Source organism: Mixophyes fleayi, chromosome 2, assembly GCF_038048845.1.
Source record: "Mixophyes fleayi isolate aMixFle1 chromosome 2, aMixFle1.hap1, whole genome shotgun sequence".
Classification (NCBI taxonomy): domain Eukaryota; kingdom Metazoa; phylum Chordata; class Amphibia; order Anura; family Limnodynastidae; genus Mixophyes; species Mixophyes fleayi.
In genome coordinates this window covers 43,656,544-43,684,059 of record NC_134403.1, presented here as the reverse complement: position 1 = coordinate 43,684,059, position 27,516 = coordinate 43,656,544, and the positions used below count along the sequence as shown (strand labels likewise).

Sequence of the window (27,516 nt, the reverse complement as noted above, 5' to 3'; positions counted from 1 at the left end):
TCATCTCTCTGCAAGTATCCTGCATTTCTAAAGTGCAGATCTTTCTGCAAGAATTCTGCATTCATCAAGAGTGCTCACTCCTCAGCAAGAACTCTGCATTATCTAGTGCTTATTCTGCAGTACTTGAGATTTTTCCAGTATCACCAGTTCTGTAGCTGGGGCTGGTTCTGAGTCTCTAGGGATGATTATCAGTTCTGTATACCTGTGTGTAGGTTCCAGGGTCTGCAGCTATCTCGCAGTCCTGAGGTCTCCTTTCCTAGTCACAGTTGAGTCCTGAGTTCCTGTCTCCAGTTCCAGCTCTGTTTTGAGTGTTGCACATTCTGAGTTCCCACGAACAGCTCCAGAGTGTTGCTACAGTGAATGCCAGTCTCGTACTCTGGCTCAGACTACGGCCCTTGACTCCTAACCTGCTGCCATGTACCTGCTGCTGCTATGGACTATGCTTGCTGTTAACCATTGACTGCACCTATTTATTACCTGTTTAATCTTTGCTTATAATAAAGACACATTTCAAATACAAGTACTCTCCATGGAATTCATGCTTGGAATCCTGACATAACAAAGTTCAGTAAAAATATTGTGATAGGTGTTGTAGTCCACTCAGAGGAGGAACTAGCGATCTGTGGGCCCCCGACGTAGGAAGGAAGGGAGAAGGGAACACACAGCTTGCTAGTTCCCAGTTCAGTAGGCCCTATTATCTCCATGGGCCCTGGTGCACCACACCTGCTGAACCAATGGTAATTCCACCACGGAGTCCACAAATATATACCCAGAGCATATGGGAGGAGACAAAATTGTAGCACAGGTCTTTATTTGAAATGTGAGACTGTTGGGTGTGCATCTGAAACTGATTTTATCAATGTTCTCTGTAGACTGCACTCTCAAATTACTACCTATTCTATCATGCTTTGCTATAGCGCCTGGACTCTCTCTGGTCAGCCGGAGACTTCATTCTAGTCTCCGTAAAGTTAAGAGGCCTGACACAGATAATAGCTTCTGCCTGTTCTCTCTTGTAGTGTACAGAAGTCTGAGCTCAAGCAGACGTCAACAAAAGACAATGCCACTGTACATGTCATGTATATTTAACATATAAGTTACTTTCATTGTGAATTGCTACTAGTGTCGGTGTTGTGCTGCATTAGAGCTTATCAGCTTCTCCCTTTGCATTTGCTGTTCTGGTTCCTTTAGTTCAGCTCACTACGGGTGCCAATGCTGCACTTTCAGTTTGTTCACTTAGTTGCTGGTAATTACTGATCCAATTGTGAGTACATCTTCCAGCAAACAATGGCGCTCAGGGTTGTTGAGGCTTGTCCATTTCATGGCCAGTGATTCCTTATGTGTGTTAAGGATATATTCTATTACAAGTAATGGTGCTGAACCTTCTGGCAGCCTATTAGCTTCTATCTACATTTGCACTTATGTTTACCATTCAGGGTCTTTTGTTTGATTCAGTACTAACATGAACTCATGTTGTGACCAGGATGAACTTGTCTTATGGGCTGCCAATTACATGAAATCCAAATACTGACATTCTTTGAATTATCTGCTGCCTATCAAGAATATGAACTATGCATATCTGTATATACAGTAGTCGAAGTGGGCTGATATATGGTGGTATGCCATGCCGTCACTTCTTCTACTGCCTTTATTGTAAAACTATCACATTTCATTCATTACATCTTCCGCACTGCTACTTACAAATTTCCATTCCACTACTTTTTTTCTTTTCATTTTTATGTTTTCAACAAATACATTTTTATTAGGTTTTATAGGATTCGAAGCATGGTAAAAAACCATAACAAGACTTAAAATAAAAAAAATGTTTAAGGTAGAGGGAGAGATGGGAATGTTAGGGTAGAAAGGGTCGGCGGGAAGGGAAGTTAGCAAAGGGAGAGCTAGGTTTTAACAGAGCTCCAAACTTCAAAAAATGTGAGTTAAAATTAAATAACATAACCAAAAGCAGTATAAAAAACATGAGGCAGAGTGCTCCACTCCTGATAGTAACATGTTGGTATGCTGTCTGGAGAGGGAAGGAAAGAGATGAGAGTCACTGTTTATATGAGTTGAACTTAAAAGAAGGATGGACTATATAGTATTCAAGGGTGGTTCGTAAGATAGCTGCAATAAGCTCCATACAATAGGTTATCCAACTATTGTTAATTGTGGATGTTAACGAAGGGGGATTAGAGTTTTACCAATTGGAAGTGATTTGATATTTGGCTGAATTCAAGATAAGTCTTATTACTTTTTGGGTATGGCATTGAGTGTCTGGGGTGGGCCTAGGTAGGAGGAAATAGATTGGGGAACCCGACATTTGGACATCTGTTATGAGATTGTGAACTTTATCCCAGTAGCATTTTATTTTAGGATAGGACCACCAGATATGCGGCAGGGTACCTCTGTGGCCACATGACCTCCAACACAAGTCTGAAGAGTTTGAGTACATGGCATGGAGATGAGTTAGAACACACTACCAACTGTAGCAAACTTTAAATTAATTTTCCTTTATCCTCACTGAAATAGAGGTCTTGGCCAGATGGCTTTTGATTTTGTTCCGCTCTTTTGGGTCAAAGAACTCCCCTGTATAACCCTCTCATGCCAATTCATGCAGAGAATTTTGTTGTTGGTTGTGACTTAGAATTCACTGATATAGCGTTGAAATTAAGCTCTAAGATCATGGGTTGTTGTGACAGACTCCAGTGGGAAGTAGTGATCAGTAGGCAGTGGGACACAAGTGACTAATAGAAAGGTCTGAGTTGAAGGTATTGGTAGAATACACTGTTAGGAAGCGTTAATCTAGTATGGAACACTGTGAATTCGGGAAAGAAACGCAGGAGGCAAGATCTAAAAACATTAAAAAAATGCATTTTGTCTATTCCAATGATGGAAGTGGGCGTATCATGGTATAAAAGCTGCATTGTTCCACAGAGGGACCAAGACGGGGTAATGAGAGTGCATCCTATATAAGAGAGTGCTATGCTTGACAATAAGAATTTTTACTGTAGGGATTAAGTTCGCCTCTTTAGTCCGATTGGGGCTCAATCAACAACAAGCAATATAGGGGTTTAGCTGGGAAGCTTATGAGCTAGATACCGGGCAGGTGAGATGATGTGCAGGCACGGGTTGTCCCAATGTCCAGGAAAGGCTTGGCAGCTTGAGAGTTGGATACCAGGCGGGTGATATGGTCTGCAGCACGGGTTGTCCAGATAAAGCTGGGAAGCTGAATACCAGGTGGATGAGACGATATGCAGGAAGCCAAAATGATCCACAGCCAAATAGGCAGATGGACTTGAAGATCTGGCACAATTTAAGGGGGATCCATAATTAATCAGTCAATGGCTGGGGAGCAGAAATAAAAAAAGACGAGTCTGCAGGAACCCAACAGCATCGAGCAGGCCTGTAAAAATTGGCATACCGCACCCCAACCAAACAATCTGCGGGGCCAGTGAGTGACACATAAACAAATAGATGGTGCAAGTAATGCACTCTCCTTGCAGGAGGGAAAATCTGTGGAGTGACATGGTGTGTCTATGAAATATCTCAGGTTAGTTGTGAATCATGGGAAATGTGATATGGGAGAAGGGTGTAGCGGAAGAGAATACCAGTGAGGTAAAATAAAGACTGTACTTTTAAAAATAATGCTACTTGTAAGCCTAGCCCGTTGATACATCAGTAGCCTTAATATTAACCATAGCCCAATATTTATCATACTTACCTACTTTCTTCAGCTCCCTTCCGGGAGCCAGCCAGTGGAGGGGGGCGTGAAGGGGCGGGGTGGCCGAAATCGCGTCATTTCGGCCCCGCCCCCTGTGACGTCATGACGCAAATTGCGTCATTTGACAGCGGGGGCGGGGCCAAACGCCGCGATTCACCGGGAATCGCGGCGTTTGGGATCTAATTCTGCCCACTTCACTAGGAAGTGGGGCACTTCCTAGTGAAGTGGGCAGAATTCGGGAGATTGCCACACTCGCCCGGGAGTCCGGGAGACTCTCACAAAATGCGGGAGTCTCCCGGACATTCCGGGAGAGTTGGCAAGTATGATATTTATATCTAAACCAAACTTCAGGCAGAGCATAACTGAAGCTCAAACACTACCGCTAAACCAAGGGCAAAGCTCTGAAACTAAACACAGCTGTAAAAGAAGGCTGAAATCACCCCAGAAATCCTTTGTTTTAATGTAAGCTCTATTGCACCATTTTTTTGTAACACCAATAAGAACAAAGAAAAACAATAAGGGAAGTGGATGCGGAAAGGGAAAGAAGGGGAAAGGAGCAAAGTATCCTACCAAAGTCTCATCCATTTTTTGACATAGTACATTAAGCATACTTGCCTTCTCTCCTGTAATGTCCGGGAGACTCCCGGAATATTGGGAAACCCCCCGGACTCCCGGGAGAGCAGACAAAGTTCCCACCCAGATTTGTTTGGGGGATCCTGAAATGGAGGTCTGCACACGCATGGGATTACACCCTGTAATGGTGCAACAACAACAGACCTTCCCCCATATTCCGCCCAGCGCAGAGGATCACACTTTTCCCTGCCTGAGTGCCACCTGAATGATCAGTAAAAAATTGTAATTCATGTTTACAAAATATGTAATGTTTATTCTTGCCCACTTAAATACAGCTAATACTACTACTAATAATACTAATAACACACTATGCACAAAAATTACTTATAAACAGGACATATAATACACTAAAAAATGATTGAACATAGTGTAATATTTAAATTTAAAAATTCAGGCAGACAACTACCAAACCATAACTGTCACGATCGGACTTGAAGATGCCGCTGACTGGTATTGACTCTACTAGGCAGGAAGGCGCAGAGTCTAACGTACCCCCTATATTCACCAGGGACCCCGCAAGGAGGTAGGGGCTTGGCTGCGTGGGGCATGCAGGTCGCGGTCCTTCAAGCTAGTTAGCAGTGCAGCGGGCGTTTGCAGGAGTAGTCGTACGGTCCGAGTCGCAGCCAAACAGTAGCGCGGTACAGAAGGATGATCCAGAAGAATGGTCGTGAGGAAAGCCAAAGATCAGTATCCAATAAGGGAGGGAGCCAAATCGTGAGACAGAATGGTCAGAGACAAGCCAAAGATCAAACGCCAAAGGTAACTGGAATGTGAGAACAGGAACAGGATACTTGCTGGAGAAAGGTGAAACTAATACTCTGGCACCAGGGAAGGAAAAGGAGGAGCTTTTATATAGTAGGGCACTGGCCCTGATAGCGGGGAAAAAGCGTCCCTAGCAACGGGACGCGGCTACTGCGCAAGCGCGCCCGGTGGAACGTGGTTGCTAGGCAACAGGACGGGAGTCCGTCGGAGAAGACAGGCGTCTGTTGCCGGCACCCGGCATGGTGCGGGACCGGCGCCTGACAATAACCTTTTTTTGTGGACAAGCCTGGCTTGTAATGGTAAAGGCAGGAGAGTTTAATGCTTATATGATTTTGAAAGAATGAATCTCTTGTCCTCAGTCTTGGGTATATTATAACACAAGGGAATAAATGTACCTAAAGTATAACAGAGTGGCTGGACAGTTTTATTACAAACAGTTGTGTAGAACATAATGAAAAATGAATTTCCTCCAGACCATGATGGCGAAAAAAACCACAAAACAATAAAAGTAGAAATTAATCATAACAACCATGTGTAGAAAGAATTTATTTTTACAAAGTCATTGATCTCCATTTCAGAAATGACACTTTCCTGAAAGTAAAATATTGCAATATCGCATTAGTGATCAGAACAGAACAGTGAATATTGTTCACTTAATTTTGGCAGGTTACACAATATCATCCTGCCAATTGGAAATATTTAGTTCCTGAAAGTAGAATTTTGAAATATTGCATTAGTGATCAGGGTACATTACTGAGAAATTTTCTTACTTCATTTTGTGAGGTTACCTTGAGTCTCTATGATCCTTTTACATTTCATCTTTTATTATACTCTAATCCAATACTACCGAGACCCACAGAAATCACTGTAATCTCACTTAGCCAATTTCAGAGGCAACGGTGTTTGTCAAACATTTTGTCACTTACTCCATCACGATGTATATAAAGGTGAGGGAAGCAAATTAATTTTGGAGCATATTGTGGCCAAGCTAGCGTATTTCTCTTGCTCTTTTCTAGCCACCATTTTTCAGTTTGTGGCTTAAATTCACTGGCCCTCAGGTTTCCTGTACGGTATGGTCCATTGCGCCCTCAGCTTCCTTACGGATGGCTGCCATGGATATGTAGAAGTCATTCTCCTGGCTATCTTTCCTTTAAGGTGAAGCAGTAAGTATATATAATACTAACAGGTTAATCCTGGGGCCAGCTAAAGGCTAGACAAGAAAGAAACTTTGCACTGGAAATAACGGGATTTATACTTACGATAAATCTTTTTCTCTAAATCCATCTGGGGGACACTCCTTAACCATGGGGGTTGAGTCGGGGGGAGGAGTCTGGCACCCAAAGAGTTAACTTTTTTCAGCTGACAGCATATCACCCCCGCCAATTCCCACATACCTCAGTTTGATTACAAAAGCCATTAGGAAGATAGGCCAATCAACCAAGACACACCACTCAACAGAGGGGGAGTGGAGACAAAACAATGAAAAGACGGGGGGGATCGGAGTGTCCCCCAGATGGACTCAGAGAAAAAGATTCATCGTAAGTATAAATCCCGTTTTCTCTTTCATCCATCTGGGGGACACTCCTTAACCATGGGGACTTACAAAAGCAATCCCTCTGAAGGGTGGGACCGCTCTGATCTCCTTGCACGCAGAACACTACGGCCAAAGGAGGCGTCCCCAGAAGCAAATATATTAAATTGGTAGAATTTCGTAAAGGTATGGACCGAGGACCAGGTGGCTGCTCTGCACAGCTGGTCCGCCGTGGCTCCATTATGAGCCGCCCAAGACGCCCCAACCGACCAGGTAGAATGGGCAACAATACGTTTCGGCACAGGGAGATTAATACGGACATAAGCCTCCCTGATAGTCAGGGTAAGCCATCTGGCAATAGTTTGCTTAGATGCTGGCCATCCCCGTTTGGAAAAGTCAAACAACACAAATAGAGACTCTGTCTTACGTATCTTTGCAGATCTCTTACATATATACGTAATGCCCTCACTACGTCCAAATATTTATTTGTATTTGTTCTAGGAGTCTGAGGGTCCTCTCTCTACGGGACCCTGTAGGGCAGGTTTTACCTGCAGCCCCAAGGCCTTGCTAGGACATCCCTTACAAGTGGATCCCTTGTTCTTGCGCAGAACTCTGGGACTTCCCTGTCTTTTGTTCGGTTCTTGTCCAGCAACCACCAGCTGAGGACCTACCTCCTCCACTGGTACCTCGAACACGGGAATGCTCCTCTGGGATGGGACCCTGCCCAGGGTAAGGTCGCGAAAGATGTCACCATCTTTCCCAGCAGCTTCAAAGACCTGGCTACTGACAGCCTCTTGTCTAACAGGATCCTGCCTGTCCACTCCATCTAGGACATCAACTTCTCCGGTGGAGACAAGCTTCTGCTGCGTACCAAGTCCCTCACTAGTCTCAAGAAACTCATTCTTAGACAAGGGATTCTCTGTGACCCTTTCAGACTCTAGAAGTTCGGTCCTAGACTGAACAACTCGTCTAGCCTTAGCACACTGAATGGGTGTGTGTGACTAAAACCTTTTCCCTTACTGGAAATTCTAAGCCTGTATAGCTTCGTCTGAATGAAGCAAATCGACAGCCCTGAGCTCTTTCTGATTTGACAGAAGCCAGCGAGGTAATTTTTTCCAAAACCTGAGGTGAGCTGGTCCCATGAATTCTATCACGATAATCTGGACCTACTCGTCTACTGAGGACCCTGTCTGCTGCCGGGCAAACCCAAGCAGCCGTCCTCCCACCCCACCCTCTGGAACCAGAGGTGGGTGGTAGTCACGCTGCTGGTCTATCCGGCAGCTTGGCGGAAGAAGCTCTCCGCGCCACAGGGGCAAAGGATGACCTTCCCCTACGGGACTGTCTCCTGGATTCCACGGCCCCTGGATTGGTAGTCTGGCCTCTGCCAGACCCGCCCCCGTAAGGAGGATGTCTGAAAGAACTAAACCTAGGCCTAGCCCTAGGTCTTGGAGTATTTACAGGCAAGGACGTCTTCTTGCCCCCTGAAGCCTGTAAAATCCAAGAGTCTAATTCTGGACCAAATAACATCCCACCCGTGTACGGGATGGATTCTAATGATCGTTTAGACTCTGAATCCGCATTCCAAGCCCTTAACCATAACGCCCTTCTAGCTACTACAGCTGTAGCTGAAATAGACGAAGCTATGGAGGCCGAATTATGGGCCGCTTCATATACATAGCCTGCTGCCTCCCTTAGCTGCATGGCCAGAGGCAGTAAATCTGAATCCTTCAAGGCAGACTCTAACTGCCCTGCCCAGACTTCCATGGCCCTAGCTACCCAGGTAGAGGACAATGCTGGCCTGAGGCTAATACCGGCGGCCGAGAAGATCGACTTCAGCAGGGATTCTAATTTCTTGTCAGTCGCGTCCTGTAAGGTCGCTGACCCGGGTACAGGTAGTGTAGTCTGACGAACCAATCTCGCCACAGGTGCATCCACCTTTTCCACCTGTTCCCAACGGGTCATATCCTCCTCCTGAAGGGGATACAATACGCCAAACTTCCTTGGCATAGAGAACCCTTTATCTGGATATTTCCAAGAGGCCTCTACAATATCCCTCAACTCAGCTGAGGGAGGGAACCTGACCACCTGCTTAGAAGTCTTCTTAAAGAGGGAGCGGTCCAAAGACTTTGTCTCCTCTACTTCAGCAAACCCCAGGGTCTGACGAACTGTTCTTACCAGATCGTCCATACCCTGGTGCCTAGAGTTTCCTTCTGACTCTATAATGGACACATCTGAATCGTCCAACAACTCCCCCTCCTCCTCTGAGGAACTCTCAGAGTCTGATACTGACCACAGTGCTTTAGCTGTTTGTCTACGTCTTTTAACACTACGCTTGTGTCTGGGGTTCTCCAGTAGATGGGTAAGCCGGTCCAGGCTTTTAGCCACCGCTGACCAACCCACCTCTCCCATCTGGGAAACCCCCTGGAGGGCTGGGGAGGGAAATACACTGACCCCTGGGGAAAATGACTCATCTGTCATTCCTACTGTTATACCCTGAGAAACCACAGATGTAGCTGGGATCTCAACTGGTTTAGATAACAGATTTACAAGGGTATTAACTCCCTGTGTTAAGGCAGCCGCCCACTCAGGAGGATCTACCGTTATGGTGGAGGTGTCTATAGACTGTTTCACAGGAGCCACAGTGCAGGCTGCACAGAGCCCCCCCTGATCCAGCCGTTCACTTGTTAGTTTAACATTACATTTTGAACAGACATTATGTTTGGTACGTGTTGTTTTGCTTTTATCTGCCATCACAAGATAAGAAAAACTAAATCACGTTTCAAAATTCACAAACACTTCTCCAATTTATCAGAAAATACAGATTAGGTTATATTAACATATCATAATATTTCTGATTTAAATAAGACAGGCTTGGGGAACTTTATAGTTTTCTCATAAACAACAGTTCTCTCAACACATCATTGTCTTATAATATACAGTCAGGTCCATAAATATTGGGACATTGACACAATTCTCATATTTTGGGCTCTATACACCACCACAATAGATTTGAAATGAAACTAACAAAATGTGCTTTAACTACAGACTTTCAGCTTTAATTTGAGGATATTTACATCCAAATCAGATGAACGGTGTAGGAATTACAACGGTTTCTATATGTGCCTCCCACTTTTTAAGGGACCAAAAGTAATGGGACAATCGAGTCCAAAGCTATTTCATGGACATGTGTGGGCTATTCCCACGTTATTTCATCATCAAATCAGCAGGTAAAAGGTCTGGAGTTGATTCTAGGTGTGACATTTGCATATGGAATCTGTTGCTGTCAACTCTCAATATGAGATCCAAAGAGATGTCACTATCAGTGAAGCAAGCCATCATTAGGCTGAAAAATCAAAACAAACCCATCAGAGAGATAGCAAAAATATTAGGTGTGGCCAAATCAACTGTTTGGAACATTCTTAAAAAGAAAGAACGCATCGGAGAGCTCAGCAACACCAAAAGACTGGAAGACCACGGAAAACAACTGTGGTCGATGACAGAAGAATTTTTTCCCTGGTGAAGAAAAACCCCTTCACAACAGTTGGCCAAATCAAGAACACTCTCCAGGAGGTAGGTGTATATATGTCAAAGTCAACAATCAAGAGAAGACTTCACAAGAGTGAATATAGAGGGTTCACCACAAGATGTAAACCATTTGTGAACCAAAAAAACAGGAAGACCAGATTACAGTTTCCCAAACAACATCTAAAAAAGCCATTACAGTTTTGGAACAACATCCTATGGACAGATGAGACAAAGATCAACTTGTACCAGAGTGATGGAAAGAGAAGAGTATGGAGAAGGAAAGGAACTGCTTATGATCCAAAACATACCACCTTATCAGTGAAGCATGGTGGTGGTAGTGTCATGGCATGGGCATGTATGGCTGCCAATTAAACTAGTTCCCTTGTATTTATTGATGTTGTGACTGCTGACAAAAGCAGTAGGATGAAATCTGAAGTGTTTCGGGCAATATTATCTGCTCATATTCAGTCAAATGCTTCAGAACTCATTGGACGGCGCTTCACAGTGCAGATGGACAATGACCCGAAGCATACTGCAAAAGCAACCAAAGAGTTTTTTAAGGCTAACAAGTGGAATGTTATGCAATGGCCAAGTCAATCACCTGACCTGAATCCGATTGAGCATGCATTTCACTTGATGAAGACAAAACTGAAGGGAAAATGCCCCAAGAACAAGCAGGAACTGAAGACACTTGCAGTAGAGGCCCGGCAGAGCATCACCAGAGATGAAACCCAGCGTCTGGTGATGTCTATGCGTTCCAGACCTTAGGCTGTAATTGACTGCAAAGTATTTGCAACAAAGTATTAAAAAGTGAAAGTTTGATGTAGGATTGTTTAGTTTGTCCCATTACTTTTGGTCCCTTAAAAAGTGGGAATCACATATAGAAACCGTTTTAATTCCTACACTGTTCACCTGATTTGGATGTAAATTCCCTCAAATTAAAGCTGAAAGTCTGCAGTTAAAGCACATCTTGTTTGTTTCATTTCAAATCCATTGTGATGGTGTATAGAGCCCAAAATATGAGAATTGTGTCGATGTCCCAATATTTATGGACCTGACTGTACATGTCTACACATGCACATACATACACACAGAAGAAATAAAAGTGATACTCAGCGGGGAAGATATGTGTCAACAGTGCACTTCTCTTCAAATGACTGCTGTGTCACTCACCGGAGTGTGAGTGCCTCCACTCTGGTACGTGGTTCTCCATCTTTCCCGCAGGTCCCTTTAACAACTACACCTGACCACTAATGTGATTGATGGATCAATCACCCCTCCCTACTTAAGGCACCTGCAGCCTTAGGTAGTTGCCTGATCTTGAAGTCTCACTCCCAGTGAACTTCTATAGGTGTGTGCAGTTTCCAAACTGCTTCCAGCTCTACTCCTGTGTGCAGTTTCCAAACTGCTTCCAGCTCTACTCCTGTGTGCAGTTTCCAAACTGCTTCCAGCTCTACTCCTGTGTGCGCAGTTTCCAAACTGCTTCCAGCTCTACTCCTGTGTGCAGTTTCCAAACTGCTTCCAGCTCTACTCCTGTGTGCAGTTTCCAAACTGCTTCCAGCTCTACTCCTGTGTGCAGTTTCCAAACTGCTTCCAGCTCTACTCCTGTGTGCAGTTTCCAAACTGCTTCCAGCTCTACTCCTGTGTACAGTTTCCAAACTGCTTCCAGCTCTACTCGTGCTTCAGCTTCCACGCTGCTCCCTGCTCAACTCAGCGGCGGTTCCCATACCGCTACAACGCTTCACTTCTCAGCTGATTCTGGATTTACACAACTGGGTATGCTGTACTGACTATTGCCTATTGCTCGCATACCAGTTGTATCCATTGTTGTTTGCTGCACAGGGTACAAGTACCCATATAGACTGTGTTACTGCATTGCTTCATTTAGGACAAGCTTTCACTCAAGCTACGATATCTCCTCACGCTACTACTTAGCGTTATTGTGCATATCTGCTGTGACCAGCTTTCCCTCACTGCAAGGCATCTACTCCATACAGACTATTCATTGTGCCTTCCATCCCTGCCTCAGAAGACATTGCTCTACTCGCGCTGTTTCCATACAGCCACAGTTTGCCTTTCAACTTCACTCTCCTGCACCTGGACAAGTCCTCATTCCTTCTCACAGCAGTGGTACAACTTGCTGCACGCAGACCACTGACTTCCCTGCTACCTACCCGCACCTGGACAAGTCCTGCTATCACAGCAGTGGTACAACTTGCTATACGCAGACCACTGACTCTCCTATTACCTACCTACACCTGGACCAGACTTCTCACCATAGCGGTGGTACAACTTGCTGAACGCAGACCACCGACTACCCTGCTACCTACCTGCACCAGTACTATTCCTCCCATCACAACAGTGGTACAACTTGCTGAACGCAGACCACCGACTACCCTGCTACCTACCTGCACCAGTACTATTCTTCCCATCACAACAGTGGTACAACTTGCTGTACGCAGACCACTGACTCCTCCTCTACCATCACCTATCCACGCCCACTCCTCGTGTCTACATTATCTTCAGTTTCCAGTTTCCAGCTCCAAGTCGCTGACTTCCTCAGACTATCTCTTCTCTCCTGCTGTTGTGTCGCTCCAATCATTCACCTGCCTGCTTTGAGGTGCGTGCCATAACCCCGCCTCTCTAGCAGAGTTCCATCTGGTGAAACTCGGGTAGCAACTCCTAGTGCCCGTGACAGTAAGATCAGGCCATGACAGACCCAGGATTGGAACCAACAGCTAAGGAGATGCTGCAGCATCTGGTCACTCGGGTAGAACAACAGGATGTTCGGCAGCAACATCTGTTCCAGTGTTTCCAGACTCTGGCCACCCGAGGAGTTCCTCTACAAAATGTTTCAGCGACTGTTGAACCTCCAGCGCCTTCTCCTTCCCCAGTGCCATCCCAGGTGTCTACTGCTTCCACGCTACACCTGCCTACTCCCTCAAAATATGATGGAGATCCCAAGACGTGCAGAGGTTTTTTGAATCAGTGCTCTCTCCATTTCGAGCTTCAACCTCACCATTTTGCCACTCACCGTGCCAAGATTACCTACCTCATTTCTCTGTTTTCCGGACAGGCTCTTGCGTGGGCCTCCCCTCTGTGGGAGAGAAATGACCCCCTATTAGAGGATAGTGCACTCTTCATTTCCACGTTCCGCAAAATTTTCGATGAACCTGGCCGCGTTGTCTCTGCGGCTTCCAGCATTCTCCGACTACGCCAAGGATCACACTCTGTGGCCCAGTACGTCATTCAATTTCAGATACTCGCCTCTGAACTACAGTGGAACACTGAGGCCCTGATAGCTGCCTTCTGGCAGGGTCTGACGGATAAGATCAAAGACGCACTGACCACACAAGAGTTACCCTCCTCCTTGGACGATCTAAATTCCCTATGTCATAGGGTAGACATGAGATTCCGTGAGAGGGAGTCTGAAAGAACAAGCAACTCTAAGGGGTTCACTCGCCCATCACCTCAAGTTCGTCATCTTCCCCCTCCAGTGGAACCCATGGAGGTAGGACTTTCGAAGTTAACATCTAGAGAGAGGGATCGACGAATACAAAATAGACTCTGCATCTATTGTGCTGACCCTACTCACAACCTGAACTCATGTCCTAAGAAGTCGGGAAATGCCAGGCCCTAACCAGTTCTGGAGAGGTAAGGTTAGGGTCCCTGGACTCCTCTCCATCTTCTATGGATTCCAAAGTGTGTGCATTTGATGTTACCATCTTCTCAGCCACCAAATCTTTTATCTCTCAAGCACTTCTGGATTCCGGCGCTGCCGGCAACTTTATCTCCAGTGCTCTTGTTAACCAGTGGTCCCTACCAGTGGCCCCGTTAAAAACCGCCATAGCGGTCACCGCTATAGACGGTTCTCGCATCATTAATGGACTTATCACCCACTGTACGACTCCTTTGACCCTTCAAATTGGAGCCTTACACCAAGAGAAAATCTCTTTGCTGGTCCTTCCTGCTACTACTAGTCCCATCGTTCTTGGCCTTCCATGGCTTCAGCTTCATTCACCACAAGTCGATTGGAGTACTCACCAAGTCACATCCTGGGGCCCGGATTGTCATCATAGATGCCTAACCCGAGTGGTACCACTCAAAATCAACAGATCATCTATAACACCTGGTCCTCCGGGCCTTCCTCCACAGTATGCCCCGTTCGCTGACGTGTTCGATAAGGCGCAATCTGAACGCCTGCCACCTCATCGGGCATGGGATTGTCCCATAGATTTACTACCTGGCAAAAACCCTCCTAGGGGCCGTGTATACTCTCTCTCGCTACCAGAGACACAGGCTATGTCAGAGTATATCAAGGACAACCTTCATCGTGGATTCATTCGACCTTCCAGCTCTCCCGCTGGAGCGGGCTTCTTTTTCGTGAAAAAGAAAGATGGGACCTTAAGACTCTGCATTGATTATCGGGGGCTCAATGCCATAACCGTAAAAAATCGGTACCCGATTCCTCTTATCACCGAACTTTTTGATCGTATAAAAGGTGCTCGGATTTTTACCAAACTTGATCTCCGTGGCGCTTACAACCTAATCTGGATCAAGTCAGACGACGAATGGAAGACAACATTCAACACCAGGGATGGGCATTAAGAATACCTAGTTATGCCCTTTGGACTGTGTAATTCCCCAGCTGTCTTCCAAGGATTCGTGAACGAGATCTTCCGGGACCTATTATACGTGTGCGTTGTAGTCTATCTGGACGACATTTTAATCTTCTCTCAAGATCTGTCTCCCACCATCAACATGTGGCAGAAGTTCTCTCCAGACTGCGGAAGAACCTCCTATTCTGCAAATTAGAAAAATGCTCTTTCGAATTATCCCAAATTCCATTCTTGGGATACATCGTGTCCGGAGTAGGTCTGGAGATGGACCCTGACAAAGTTAATGCCGTCCTACTTTGGCCCCAGCCAACTACCCTCAGGGCTATACAACGCTTCCTGGGGTTTGCGAATTATTACAGACGTTTTATCTTGAACTTCTCATCTATTGCTTCTCCTATTGTGGCCCTGACCAAGAAGGGCGCCAATACTAAACACTGGTCCTCCGAGGCCCTTCACGCTTTCCAAAGCCTTAAAGAAGCATTTTCTACCGCCCCTGTTCTTCGGCAGCCTGACGTAAACCTTCCCTTCTTTCTCGAGGTGGACGCCTCCAATGTCGGACTAGGAGCTATTCTCTCCCAAAGATCTGAGCAACAGAAGTTCCATCCTTGTGCCTTCTACTCCCGGGGTCTTTTACCCGCGGAAAAGAACTACACCATCGGTGACAAAGAACTGTTGGCAATAAAAGTCGCATTGGAGGAGTGGAGATATCTACTGGAGGGGGCTCATTATCCTGTAACCATCTTCACCGACCACAAAAATCTCCTCTATTTACAAACAGCCCAATGTCTAAACCCTCGACAGGCGAGGTGGTCACTTTTCTTTTCTCACTTCGAACTCATTATAACGTTCAAACCTGCTGCAAAGAACAGGAAAGCAGATGCTTTATCCCGGGCATTTGCTCCTCCTTCTGACATTTTGGATTCTTCCGATCATCCTATACTGGATCCCAAATGTGTGACTTTGGCCACTTCGTCCACCAATGTGCTACCGTTTGGGAGAACTCTTGTTCCGCCATCTCTACGCAAGTGAATATTGTCATGGTACCATTCTTCACGCTTCTCTGGACATTCTGGGGAACGAAAGACTTTTGAGATCCTTTCCCGGAGTTATTGGTGGCCTTCTATCAGAAAGGATGTCAGAGAATTTGTGGCCGCTTGTGTGATCTGCTCTCAATTTAAATCTTCCCGCAGAACACCAGCGGGATTGCTCCAACCACTACCTATCCCTACCAAACCTTGGACCCACATAAGTATGGACTTTGTCACCGAACTTCCTCTTAGCAAGAGATGTAATACCATCTGGGTAGTGGTGGATAGATTCTCCAAGATGGTTCACTTCGTTCCTCTCACCGGATTACCATCTTCTTCTACCTTGGCTGACCATTTTATTAAAGAAATCTTTCGAATTCACGGCTGTCCGTCCGAGATTGTGTCCGATAGAGGAGTGCAGTTCGTCTCCAGATTTTGGCGAGCCCTTTGTAAGAACTTGGGTATCCGACTGTCTCTATCATCGTCTTACCATCCCCAATCAAACGGCCAGACCGAAAGGGTCAATCAAGATCTCGAGACCTTCATAAGAATCTTTTCCTCAGCCAATCAAGATAATTGGGTAGATTTACTCCCGTGGGCTGAGTTTGCCCACAATAACATGTACCATGAGTCTTCAATAAAAACTCCTTTTTTCGTGGTTTACGGTCACCATCCGTCTCTCCCAGAGTTTCCTGCCCTCCCTCCCACCCAAGTCCCTGCGGTGGAGAGACTTTGTCAAAACTTTAAAATCATCTGGACTCAGGTGAGATCATCCCTGAGGAAAGCATCAGCCAGATACAAATTTTTCGCAGATAAAAAAAGGCGAGCCATTCCACCACTCAAGCTTGGAGACCGTGTATGGCTTTCTACAAAAAACATCCGCTTGAAGGTTCCGTCCATGAAGTTTGCGGCACACTTCATCAGACCATACAAGATCACTCAAGTCATAAATCCAGTATGCTTCAAGCTACTATTACCAAAGAACCTCCGGATCTCCAATGCCTTCCATGTCTCTCTGCTCAAACCTCTTGTTATCAATATTTTTTCTGCTCCTCCTTCTGTACCTAAACCAGTACAGATTCATCAAGAAGAGGAGTTTGAGATCTCTCAGATCCTGGATGCTAAAATTTCGCGAGGAACTCTCCGATTCCTCGTTCATTGGAAGGGCTTCGGTCCAGAAGAACGCTCCTGGATTCGCACTGAGGACCTCAACGCTCCAGCCCTGCTTAAAAAATTGTACCAAAAATTTCCGGGCAAACCCGGTTCCAAGTGTTCTGTGCCCACCTTTAAAAGGGGGGGTACTGTCACTCACCGGAGTGTGAGTGCCTCCACTCTGGTACGTGGTTGTCCATCTTTCCCGCTCACACCTGTGTGGAACCGCGGCCGTCCGCCATCCTGTCGCACTGCGCATGCGCAGGTCACCTGACCACTAATGTGATTGATGGATCAATCACCCCTCCCTACTTAAGGCACCTGCAGCCTTAGGTAGTTGCCTGATCTTGAGGTCTCACTCCCAGTGAACTTCTATAGGTGTGTGCAGTTTCCAAACTGCTTCCAGCTCTACTCCTGTGTGCCGTTTCCAAACTGCTTCCAGCTCTACTCCTGTGTGCAGTTTCCAAACTGCTTTCAGCTCTACTCCTGTGTGCAGTTTCCAAACTGCTTTCAGCTCTACTCCTGTGTGCAGTTTCCAAACTGCTTCCAGCTCTACTCCTGTGTGCAGTTTCCAAACTGCTTCCAGCTCTACTCCTGTGTGCAGTTTCCAAACTGCTTCCAGCTCTACTCCTGTGTGCAGTTTCCAAACTGCTTTCAGCTCTACTCCTGTGTGCAGTTTCCAAACTGCTTTCAGCTCTACTCCTGTGTGCAGTTTCCAAACTGCTTCCAGCTCTACTCCTGTGTGCAGTTTCCAAACTGCTTCCAGCTCTACTCCTGTGTGCAGTTTCCAAACTGCTTCCAGCTCTACTCCTGTGTACAGTTTCCAAACTGCTTCCAGCTCTACTCGTGCTTCAGCTTCCACGCTGCTCCCTGCTCAACTCAGCGGCGGTTCCCATACCGCTACAACGCTTCACTTCTCAGCTGATTCCAGATCTACACAACTGGGTATGCTCTACTGACTATTGCCTATTGCTCGCATACCAGTTGTATCCATTGTTGTTTGCTGCACAGGGTACAAGTACCCATATAGACTGTGCTACTGCATTGCTTCATTTAGGACAAGCTTTCACTCAAGCTACGATATCTCCTCACGCTACTACTTAGCGTTATTGTGCATATCTGCTGTGACCAGCTTTCCGTCACTGCAAGGCATCTACTCCATACTTACTATTCATTGTGCCTTCCATCTCTGCCTCACAAGACATTGCTCTACTCGCGCTGTTTCCATACAGCCACAGTTTGCCTTTCAACTTCACTCTCCTGCACCTGGACAAGTCCTCATTCCTTCTCACAGCAGTGGTACAACTTGCTGCACGCAGACCACTGACTTCCCTGCTACCTACCCGCACCTGGACAAGTCTTCCTATCACAGCGGTGGTACAACTTGCTATACGCAGACCACTGACTCTCCTATTGCCTACCTACACCTGGACCAGACTTCTCACCATAGCGGTGGTACAACTTGCTGAACGCAGACCACCGACTACCCTGCTACCTACCTGCACCAGTACTATTCTTCCCATCACAACAGTGGTACAACTTACTGTACGCAGACCACTGACTCCTCCTCTACCATCACCTATCCACGCCCACTCCTCGTGTCTACATTATCTTCAGTTTCCAGTTTCCAGCTCCAAGTCGCTGACTTCCTCAGACTATCTCTTCTCTCCTGCTGTTGTGTCGCTCCAATCATTCACCTGCCTGCTTTGAGGAGCGTGCCATAACCCCGCCTCTCTAGCAGAGTTCCATCTGGCGAAACTCGGGTAGCAACTCCTAGTGACATGCTGCAACTGTCCTCCTTTTGAAGCTTGGCGCCAAAAAGGGATCTTCCACATGCTCACTCAGCGGGGGAGGGGAAGAGGTGCTTCTCAACACATTCCCCTACCACTGGAATCTCCTTCTGTGTCTCTGCTAACAGTGATTTCCCCAATCTACTTAGGTGAAATCCTGTTGCTTTATCTTTCTCACATTTTGCTACCACACCGCAAAATACAGGTACATATTTATCTATGAACCAGTCAAAAGATAGTATTTCTGTTCCTTTTCCTCTATATAGAGAGTATAAGGTATAATTAGTCAAGTTGAAAGGCTGCAGGAGGTTTTTCAGTAATGACTGCAATTAGCACAGAACACCTGGGCCCATTTAGCATTACATTTGGAACAGACAACATGTTTGGCACGCCCAAACACTTCCACAACCTTTATCAGAAAATACAGACTAGGTTATTTAACATATCATAGTATTTCTGATTAAATAAGACAGGCTTGGAGAACTTTATAGTTTTCTCATAAACAACAGTTCTCTCAACACATCATTGTCTTATAATATACATGTCTACACATGCACACACATACACACAGAAGAAATAAAAGTGATACTCAGCGGGGAAGATATGTGTCAACAGTGCACTTCTCTTCAAATGACTGCTACAACTGTCCTCCTTTTGAAGCTTGGCGCCAAAAAAGGGATCTTCCACGTGCTCACTCAGCGGGGGGGGGGGGAAGCGGTTCAGGTGCAACCTTCGTCCAAGGGCACCCAATTCAAACTGAGGTATGTGGGAATTGGAGGGGGTGATATGCTGTCAGCTGAAAAAAGTTAACTCTTTGGGTGCCAGACTCCTCCCCCCCCATGGTTAAGGAGTGTCCCCCAGATGGATGAAAGAGAAATATCAATTTATCTACTCCCTTCTTCCAAAGTTTTCCAAATCTTCCCCAGCATAAACAAATAACATATAAAGAAAATAAAAGACAAGACTGCAATAATACAGTTTAAGGGATGTGAACTAAGCTGCCATGTAGGTAATCAAGGAAATTAAATTAACAGGTAAAAAATTCACCCGTTTTATTTTCTGCCTCAAACACTGATGGGCAGGGGTATCTGCAGCCTGCAAAACTTTCCTGACAAGTTAAGTCTGTAAAGATTCAAAAAAGTGTGTAGGGAGTTCCAGTCCATCACTTTGCATAGTTCTTCTGGCATGGCTCACATGATCTCTTCACATGCAATGGCTCTGGTCGAATTTGCTTTCAGGATTCTTGGGACTTCATCATTATTATTATTATTATTATTATTAACATTTATTTATGAAACACCTGCATATGCTGTAACGCTTTCCAATTGGGAACAAATATATGGAAAAAATGGAAGTTGGCTCTTTGGACCACCTTATCATGAGAAATGTTCATAATAAGGCCCCTGGTGCCATAGTGTGTGCAGGTCTCCAATCCTTCTGACAGATATAACTGCTACCAGGAAAAAAAAAATCAGAGTTGTCCATCTTCAGGAAATTTCCCCAAGAGATTCAAAGGGTTCTTCTGTTAAAGCATTAATGACCAAGTTTCACCTGGGGTATGAAGTGCTTAACTGCCTGCAGGAACCTGAAATTGCGGTTTGGTTTTTAGGACTAATTTATCTTGGAAGCTGTTCATGTAAGGTTCCTTGACAGGATAGCACGTATAATTATCCAATTCATCTACAAATGATTTAATTGAAGGTCTGCTGCGCATGACTTATTAGAAACCATGTGCTGTCCCTATTCCCTGTCAACCGTATTTCCAGGAAGGAGTCTAATGCTAGTACCTGGACTTTGATAGAGTGGAGACTCATTCCTTTCTCTAATCCATCCTGTAATAATTGCAAAATAAGGACGGTCTTGGATTCTCACCTCTATTAAGGCCACAGAAGGAAAATTTCTTATAAACCCTGTTCTAGCATTTTGAACTATTATGTTACTAGACTTTTAGAAGTGTAATTGTCACTTTCTCTCAAAAACCTATTGTATGCAGGTTTAACATCGCAACATTTTTACCTTCAAACGCAAACACTGAGGTTTGGACGCCTATTGCGACCCTGTCACAGCAGGGCCAATGACTAAATGCCATGTTTAGTATTTGAGAAAGCCAGACTCTCTTTGGCCAGAAGATTAGGACTGCTATTACGTCCATCTTATCTTGCTTACACTTCTCTAGTACTTTTCATACTAGACGTGATGAAGGGATCACATATCCCAAGCTGAAAATCCATGGTCCTGTTAGTGCATCACTTAGTTCTGTCACTTGACATCTTCTCCGTTTGAAGAAGCATTACCAAAGGTAACATTGCATTCTGATTTGTAGCCATGATAGCTACCTGTACTGTTCACTATTATCTGGAATAATTCCTGATGTAGTTCCCAACCTCCAGGATGTTCCTGATTGCAAAAGCCTGTATTCTATGGTCAGTGCCAACATTGAAGTTGAACATTGAATTTTGATCTACCCATAGACTTTCCTATTAGAGCCCAACTTTTGTGGTTGAGGATGGATACTAATGTTTTGTAGTCTGACTACACTTGAAGGTGTCTTGAACAAAATTTAATCATGGAAATTCTGTACTGAATGAAGGCTTATTTTCCTCTTGAAATTCCATCAAGTACAACATTTCTGAAGACCTGCTACACCTATTGTTGATTATGACTAGTTCATCTTTCATGGCTCCACCTTCCAGTCTCTTCTCATTCTCTCCTCATTCCAACAATACAAACAATTGGTAGCTGGACATAAATAAATGTTTGTATGTGTGACAGTGTGTGCATTTTGATATTTGTGTGTGTTACTTATGAATCTTAACACTAGAATGCCCGACGGAGTAATTTGACTCTGGGTAAACCTTTTCTTGTCATCTAATTTCTTTTCCAATTCATTTTGTGGAATAACCTCTGCTGACTTATTTATTTTTATGACTTACCAGAACGAAAGCACTGAAATTAGTGTTTGTTGAATTTTATGTTTTTCATTATCACCTTCACTGTCCAAGGGAGTCCTATTAACTCTTTGTTATGGAGTAATGTATGCACAAAGAGTTGCAGGAGGTGAGTGCATCTGATTTTAACGGTGTTTAAAGCATATATGTCAGTGTAGGACCTGCATAAAATGAAGTGCTCTTGACCCTGGGGTGCAGGCTTAAATGTTTTGATCAACATATGAACTAATACCTCAAGTTTCCATTTTGCTAGATACACACATATGCAGTGTTAAGGATAAGCGCTGACAACAACTGTCTTTTTCTGTATACATATATGGGCATTTACATTGCCACACAGCTGGTACCATATATAATATGGGATATACCGAGCGCGTGCTTAATGCCATGCAGCTGGCACCTTAGATAATATAGGTGTGATAGGGTGACATAGGCGGTCCATTCTATCTATTGCTGCTGGGAACCGGCTAGGCTTACTTTGCCACCGTTCCCTTTAGTTATCCCAAATGCGCCCTCTAACCGCAGTAGGAGGACCTTACAAATGATGCCACCACTGGACTCATTACCATCCAGAACCGGGTTCCATATGGGTAACTGATGCTGCGAGTGTATCCCATTACTGGTGTACCTGGGCTGGTACTCCTGACCTCTTCCTATGGATCAGGGTTGCTGTGGATGGATCCCCCTGGCCTATCACACTGGCCAGAGCTTCTGGGTAGCGGGCAGAGCAATGGTACTGGATGCAGGGTCCAAACCTCAGAAACACCCTGGAACGGATTAGATGTTGGGTCTAATCTGTAGGTCACAGGGATAGAGAAGTTTCCAAGCAGGTCTTTGAAGCAACTGATGTTTATTTGCTCACTTAGGTTGAAGGTACCAGGTCAGATGAAACAAGGAGGACAATTTTCAATACAAGACAGTGCTTTTTATACAAATTTGGACACAGCCTCATAGGGTAAGCCAGCCCCCTAAGGTCTGAGCTATTTTTAGAATCCAAACGTTCACAGACTGAATTTTTTTTTCTATTTTCAACAGTATGGAATAAGTTAATTGAAAACTGTATTGCAAATTATAAGTCGGGAGCATACATCACTGTTGATAAGCAGTTATTTCCTTGTAAAGCAAAATGTCCTTTTACTCAATATATAGCCTCAAAACCTGATAAGTATGGACAAAAGCACAGGCCAGCAGTAGACCATTTAATAAATGGCAAAGATTAACATCCAATTGATCAGGAATTGTTGTACCATGTAGTATTGCGACTTATGACATTGTTTTGCAACAAAGGTCAAAACGTAACTTACTCATAATTATTTCACATCTGACACACTTGCAAAAAAACTAAAAAAGAATGGGACCAGTCTTTTAAGTACTATGAACAAAGTAAGAAGAGAAGTGCCTGCACAAAAAAAAAAATCCATGAACGAACCCCTATACTCTACAAAAGTATATAAAAATGATGTTATATATATATATATAATATCTCAACATCATCATCATTTATATAGCGCCACTAATTCCGCAACGCTGTATAGAGAACTCATTCACATCAGTCCCTGCCCCATTGGAGCTTACAGTCTAAATTCACTAATATAGACTCACACACACACAGACACAAAGACAGGGAGACAGACAGACAGAGAGGGAGAGACTAAGGTCAATTTTGATAGCAGCCAATTAACCTACCAGTATGTTTTTGGAGTGTGGGAGGAAACCGGAGCACCCGAAGGAAACCCATGCAAACACAGGGAGAACATACAAACTCCACACAGATAAGGCCATGGTCGGGAATTGAACTCATGACCCCAGTGCTGTGAGGCAGAAGTGCTAACCACTAGGCCACTGTGCTGCCCATATATATATATATATATATAGAAAACAAATAGAGGATATATCAGGCGCTGATCACCACAGCGTGATCACTTAAAAGTGGTATAATAAAATAAAATATGTATATATGCACACATATATATATATACACAGTTTGTGACAGTAAAGTCCCGTATCCACAATATATAAAGATCACTTGACTCTTGTAAGAGTGGCAGCCTCGATAGCCTGACGTCAGATGGTTAGTCCGGACAAATTGGATTACTGCAACAGAAATACAAGCAGGGCGCCTTTCAGTGGTATATTAAATATGCAACATGGGATAGAGCAATAACATGCGTACCGTGAGGAAAAAAGCGTTGAGTCTTTTTGGGAAATAGTGGAGTGGTCTTTGCTGTACTTGTAGTCCTCCAGAACTCCACCGATCAGTACAAAAATGCGGAAAGAGCAAACATAGTATAACTCTGTAGTATTTTTGGTAGGGGCAGTATCACCAATAACCCCACAATCCTATGGGGTGTGTGGGATTGGTATCCCAATATTACCAATTTATATGACACCCATATAAGTGCAACACAGAAAAACATGTAAGTCTGCGTACCATATATCCTGAAGTATCCCACTTCTGGAGAAAATTAAAACATGTGCAACACCAATGACTTCACAGTCACAACCTCATCCAGATGGCGAAATTGCATAAGATTGAAAAAAAGGAAGATATTTTGGTATGCATATAAAAAATTTAATATAATGTAATAAAAGCACTCACATGAGGTACTGGACAATACACTGGATACAGCTCAACGTGTTTCGTCTTGCACAACTCAAGACTTCATCAGGAGCATGAGATATACATGTACCTTAGATTACTCTTCTGAAATGCACACGAGACTCCTAAAAGAGAAAGGACTACAAGTACAGCAAAGACCACTCCACTATTTCCCAAAAAGACTCAACGCTTTTTTCCTCACGGTACGCATGTTATTGCTCTATCCCATGTTGCATATTTAATATACCACTGAAAGGCGCCCTGCTTGTATTTCTGTTGCAGTAATCCAAATATATATATATAGATAGATATATATATATATAAATATATATATATGCTAAATGATATATATGCTTTAAATGATGACTCTCACCGCTATCAGGGCAAAACAAAGAAAAATGTTGTTCTAAGTATCTAAGTACTCTTTACTCAGATTATAGCACATCTAGGTAACATTGGCACACAGGGGTAGCTGAAAGGAGAAGTGGTGCAAGATGGAATTGTCTTCGGGCTTTCCCACACACCCTTATGTTGGATCTTAAAAAAGACATGCACACTTTGTGGCTGAAGTGCTTGGTTTGTTTGGGCCCCCACAAAACAAGCTAACTCTGGGCTTAAGGCAGGTAAACTAAGAGTGCTGTCAATGAACTCTAACACTACAGCGAGCTGCCTGGTTGCTCTGTCGATTAGTAACTGCACAAACACATGGCAGTTCATAGCACATTTAAGAAACATTGCCACACAGCAGTGGCAGAAAAGAAAAGTGGTGCAAGATGGAATTGTCCTTGGGCCCTCCCACCCATCCTTATGTTGGATCTTAAAAAGGACATGCACACTTTAACAAACCAAGCACTTCAGCGACAAGGAGTGCTAATTTTGTGGCTAAAATGCTTGGCTTGTTTGGGCACCCCGAAAACAAGCTAACAATGGTCTTAAGGCACCTAAGCTAACAGTGCTGTCAATGAACTCTACTGTGGCAAGATGTTGTTGTCATCATCCTCATTCCTCACTCTCAGTGTGTACATTATCCTCACACAATAATAATTCATCCCCTTTGAAATCCAGCATTACAGAAGTCCCTCTACTTTGATCTAATTGCCGGTAAAGGCCTTCCTTGTTGAAGTTGTAGTTCATTTTGATAAACAACATCTTTTCCACATTTTTAGGAAGTAGCCTCCTACGCCGATCACTGAAAAAGTTCCCGGAAGTGCTGAAAACTCTTTCTGAATACCTGAGTTCCTGTTTTTCCTCCCAATATGTAAAGGAACTGTCTGACGTGTCTATTTGTATGCTGTCGTTAAAATAATCCTCCACCATCCAATGGATGTTGATAATAGGAGCAGGTGGAGTTATGGCAGAGGTGTCACGGTTTTTGGTGAATTCTTTTAGACCAGACATCAAAATGTTGTGCTGTGCCATCTGCATCATCCCTGGGTCTCTTGGGAAAGGTAAGTTTTTTCCTAGCAGCAGTTGCCTGAGAAACTGAAGGAGGAGATGCCTACGTACCACTTGAGCTGTCATCTTGTTCACCAGGAGCTCCTTACATCTCTTTAGATCTAGGTCAGTTGGAAGCAAATAGGAGACATAGCTTTTGAAATCGGATCACTACACTTTGGCGACTGTGCTTGATTGTAGGTTTAAGATTTTGATAACGCTTGGATCCTGGCAAAACAAATAAACTACTTGATCTACAAGTCTGACATACTTAGCATAATTGCTTTGTTTCATCTCCTCCTTCAGTTTCTCAAGCTGCTTTTCCAAAAGTCTAATTAAGGGAATCACTTGGCACAAGCTAGCAGTGTCTGAACTTACTTCACAGGTGACTACTTTGAATGGTTTCAGCACCTTGCACAACACAGAAAGTATTCTCCACTGCGCTGGACTAAAATACATTCCCCCTCCTTTCCCCAATGTCATGGCTTGTGGAGTAAGCGTGGATGGCTTTTCGATGTTCCGCCATCATCATATAAAAGGGTGGAATTCCACCATGTTACCACCTCTTGCTTCAGTTGGTGGCAGGGCAAATTAAATTGTTATTGTAGTTGTTGCAATCTCCTACATGCTGTTGCAGAATGCCGGAAATGTCCCGAAATTGTACAGGCCACAAAAAGCATCTCCTGCATGTCCCTGTCATTTATCAAAAAGCTCTGCACCACCAAGTTGATTGTGTGACCAAAACAGGGAATGTGATGGAATTCCCCCAGCTGTAATGCTCTCACAATATTGGTAGTGTAATCAGAAATGACATATCCTCAGGAGAGCCTAAGTGGGATAAGCCATGTATAAGTGACATCCCTTAGTTTTTGTAACAGATTGTCAGCTGTATGCATCTCAGTGAAGCCGGTAATACACTGTGGTTAAGTGTACAGTTGGTAGAATGGCATTTTGTAGCCTAATAATTAAGTTTTTACAAACCTTCTGGTAGAGGTGAGGAATAGTTTTTCTAGTAAAATGGTGTCATGATGGAATTTGGTAACAGGGACACAAGACCTCAATTAACTGTCTAAAACCAGCTGCATTAATAGTGGATATTGGACGCAGGTCTAACACAAGTATCTTGCAAAGGATTGTTTAACAGTTAATTGTTGTAAACTACTAGTAGTTCTTCTTGGTCTCCTTCTGGGATGAAGACCCACCCCCAGCATGGGCACGAACATTAAATAATTCTTCTGAGGAAACCTGGATAGTGGAGGAGTCATCTAGCCTTAGCAACTTGGAAGCAGGACTAACTCTGATCGCTAGTGAGAATATTGATGACTCATCAATATTCTCACTAGCGATCAGAGCAGGGCCGGACTGGCCATCTGGCAGTTCGGGCAAATGCCAGAGGGGACGATAGCTAGAAGAGCCGGGCTGGTAAAACAATGGCAGATTGGCTATTACTTTATTTCTATAGTGTGCCCTGCTGCCATGCTCTGGAAGATGGTGAAGACAGAAGAAAAAGAAGAGAAGATGGAAGCCAGAAAGATAGAAGAGATGGGAGAAAGAAAAGAAGTCTCGACTTACCTGGCCGTGGATCCGAGGCAGGTGAGTCCATTATCTTCTTTTCCGCAGGTCCCAGCAGCAGAGGACAAATGACCCAATCAGGGCTCATTTCCCCTGCTGGCCAATCAGCGGGCAGAAAGGTGAGCCAATCCCGGCTCACCTCTGGCCGTTTGAATTGTTGACACCGCAGAGAGCCAATCGGGGCTCGCAGCAACCCCGAGTGACGTCA

The 27,516-nt window shown here is 44.5% G+C and overlaps 1 protein-coding gene and 1 long non-coding RNA gene across 8 annotated transcripts in view; one reads left to right on the top strand and one right to left on the bottom strand.

Annotated features, from left to right (window-relative positions):
• LOC142140900 (protein mono-ADP-ribosyltransferase PARP4-like) overlaps window positions 1-27,516 on the bottom strand; it is a 200,752-nt gene that overhangs the window by 47,298 nt on the left and 125,938 nt on the right. The gene's annotated exons all lie outside the window — the stretch shown is intronic.
• LOC142140903 (uncharacterized) overlaps window positions 1-27,516 on the top strand; it is a 96,531-nt gene that overhangs the window by 52,750 nt on the left and 16,265 nt on the right. Inside the window, exon 3 of one of the 2 annotated variants that reach the window (XR_012688584.1) lies at window positions 22,570-22,645. The exons of the other annotated variant lie outside the window; for it this stretch is intronic. This is a non-coding gene — a long non-coding RNA (uncharacterized LOC142140903). Of the gene's footprint in view, window positions 1-22,569; window positions 22,646-27,516 lie in introns of those variants that run through there. 2 annotated transcript variants of the gene reach the window in all.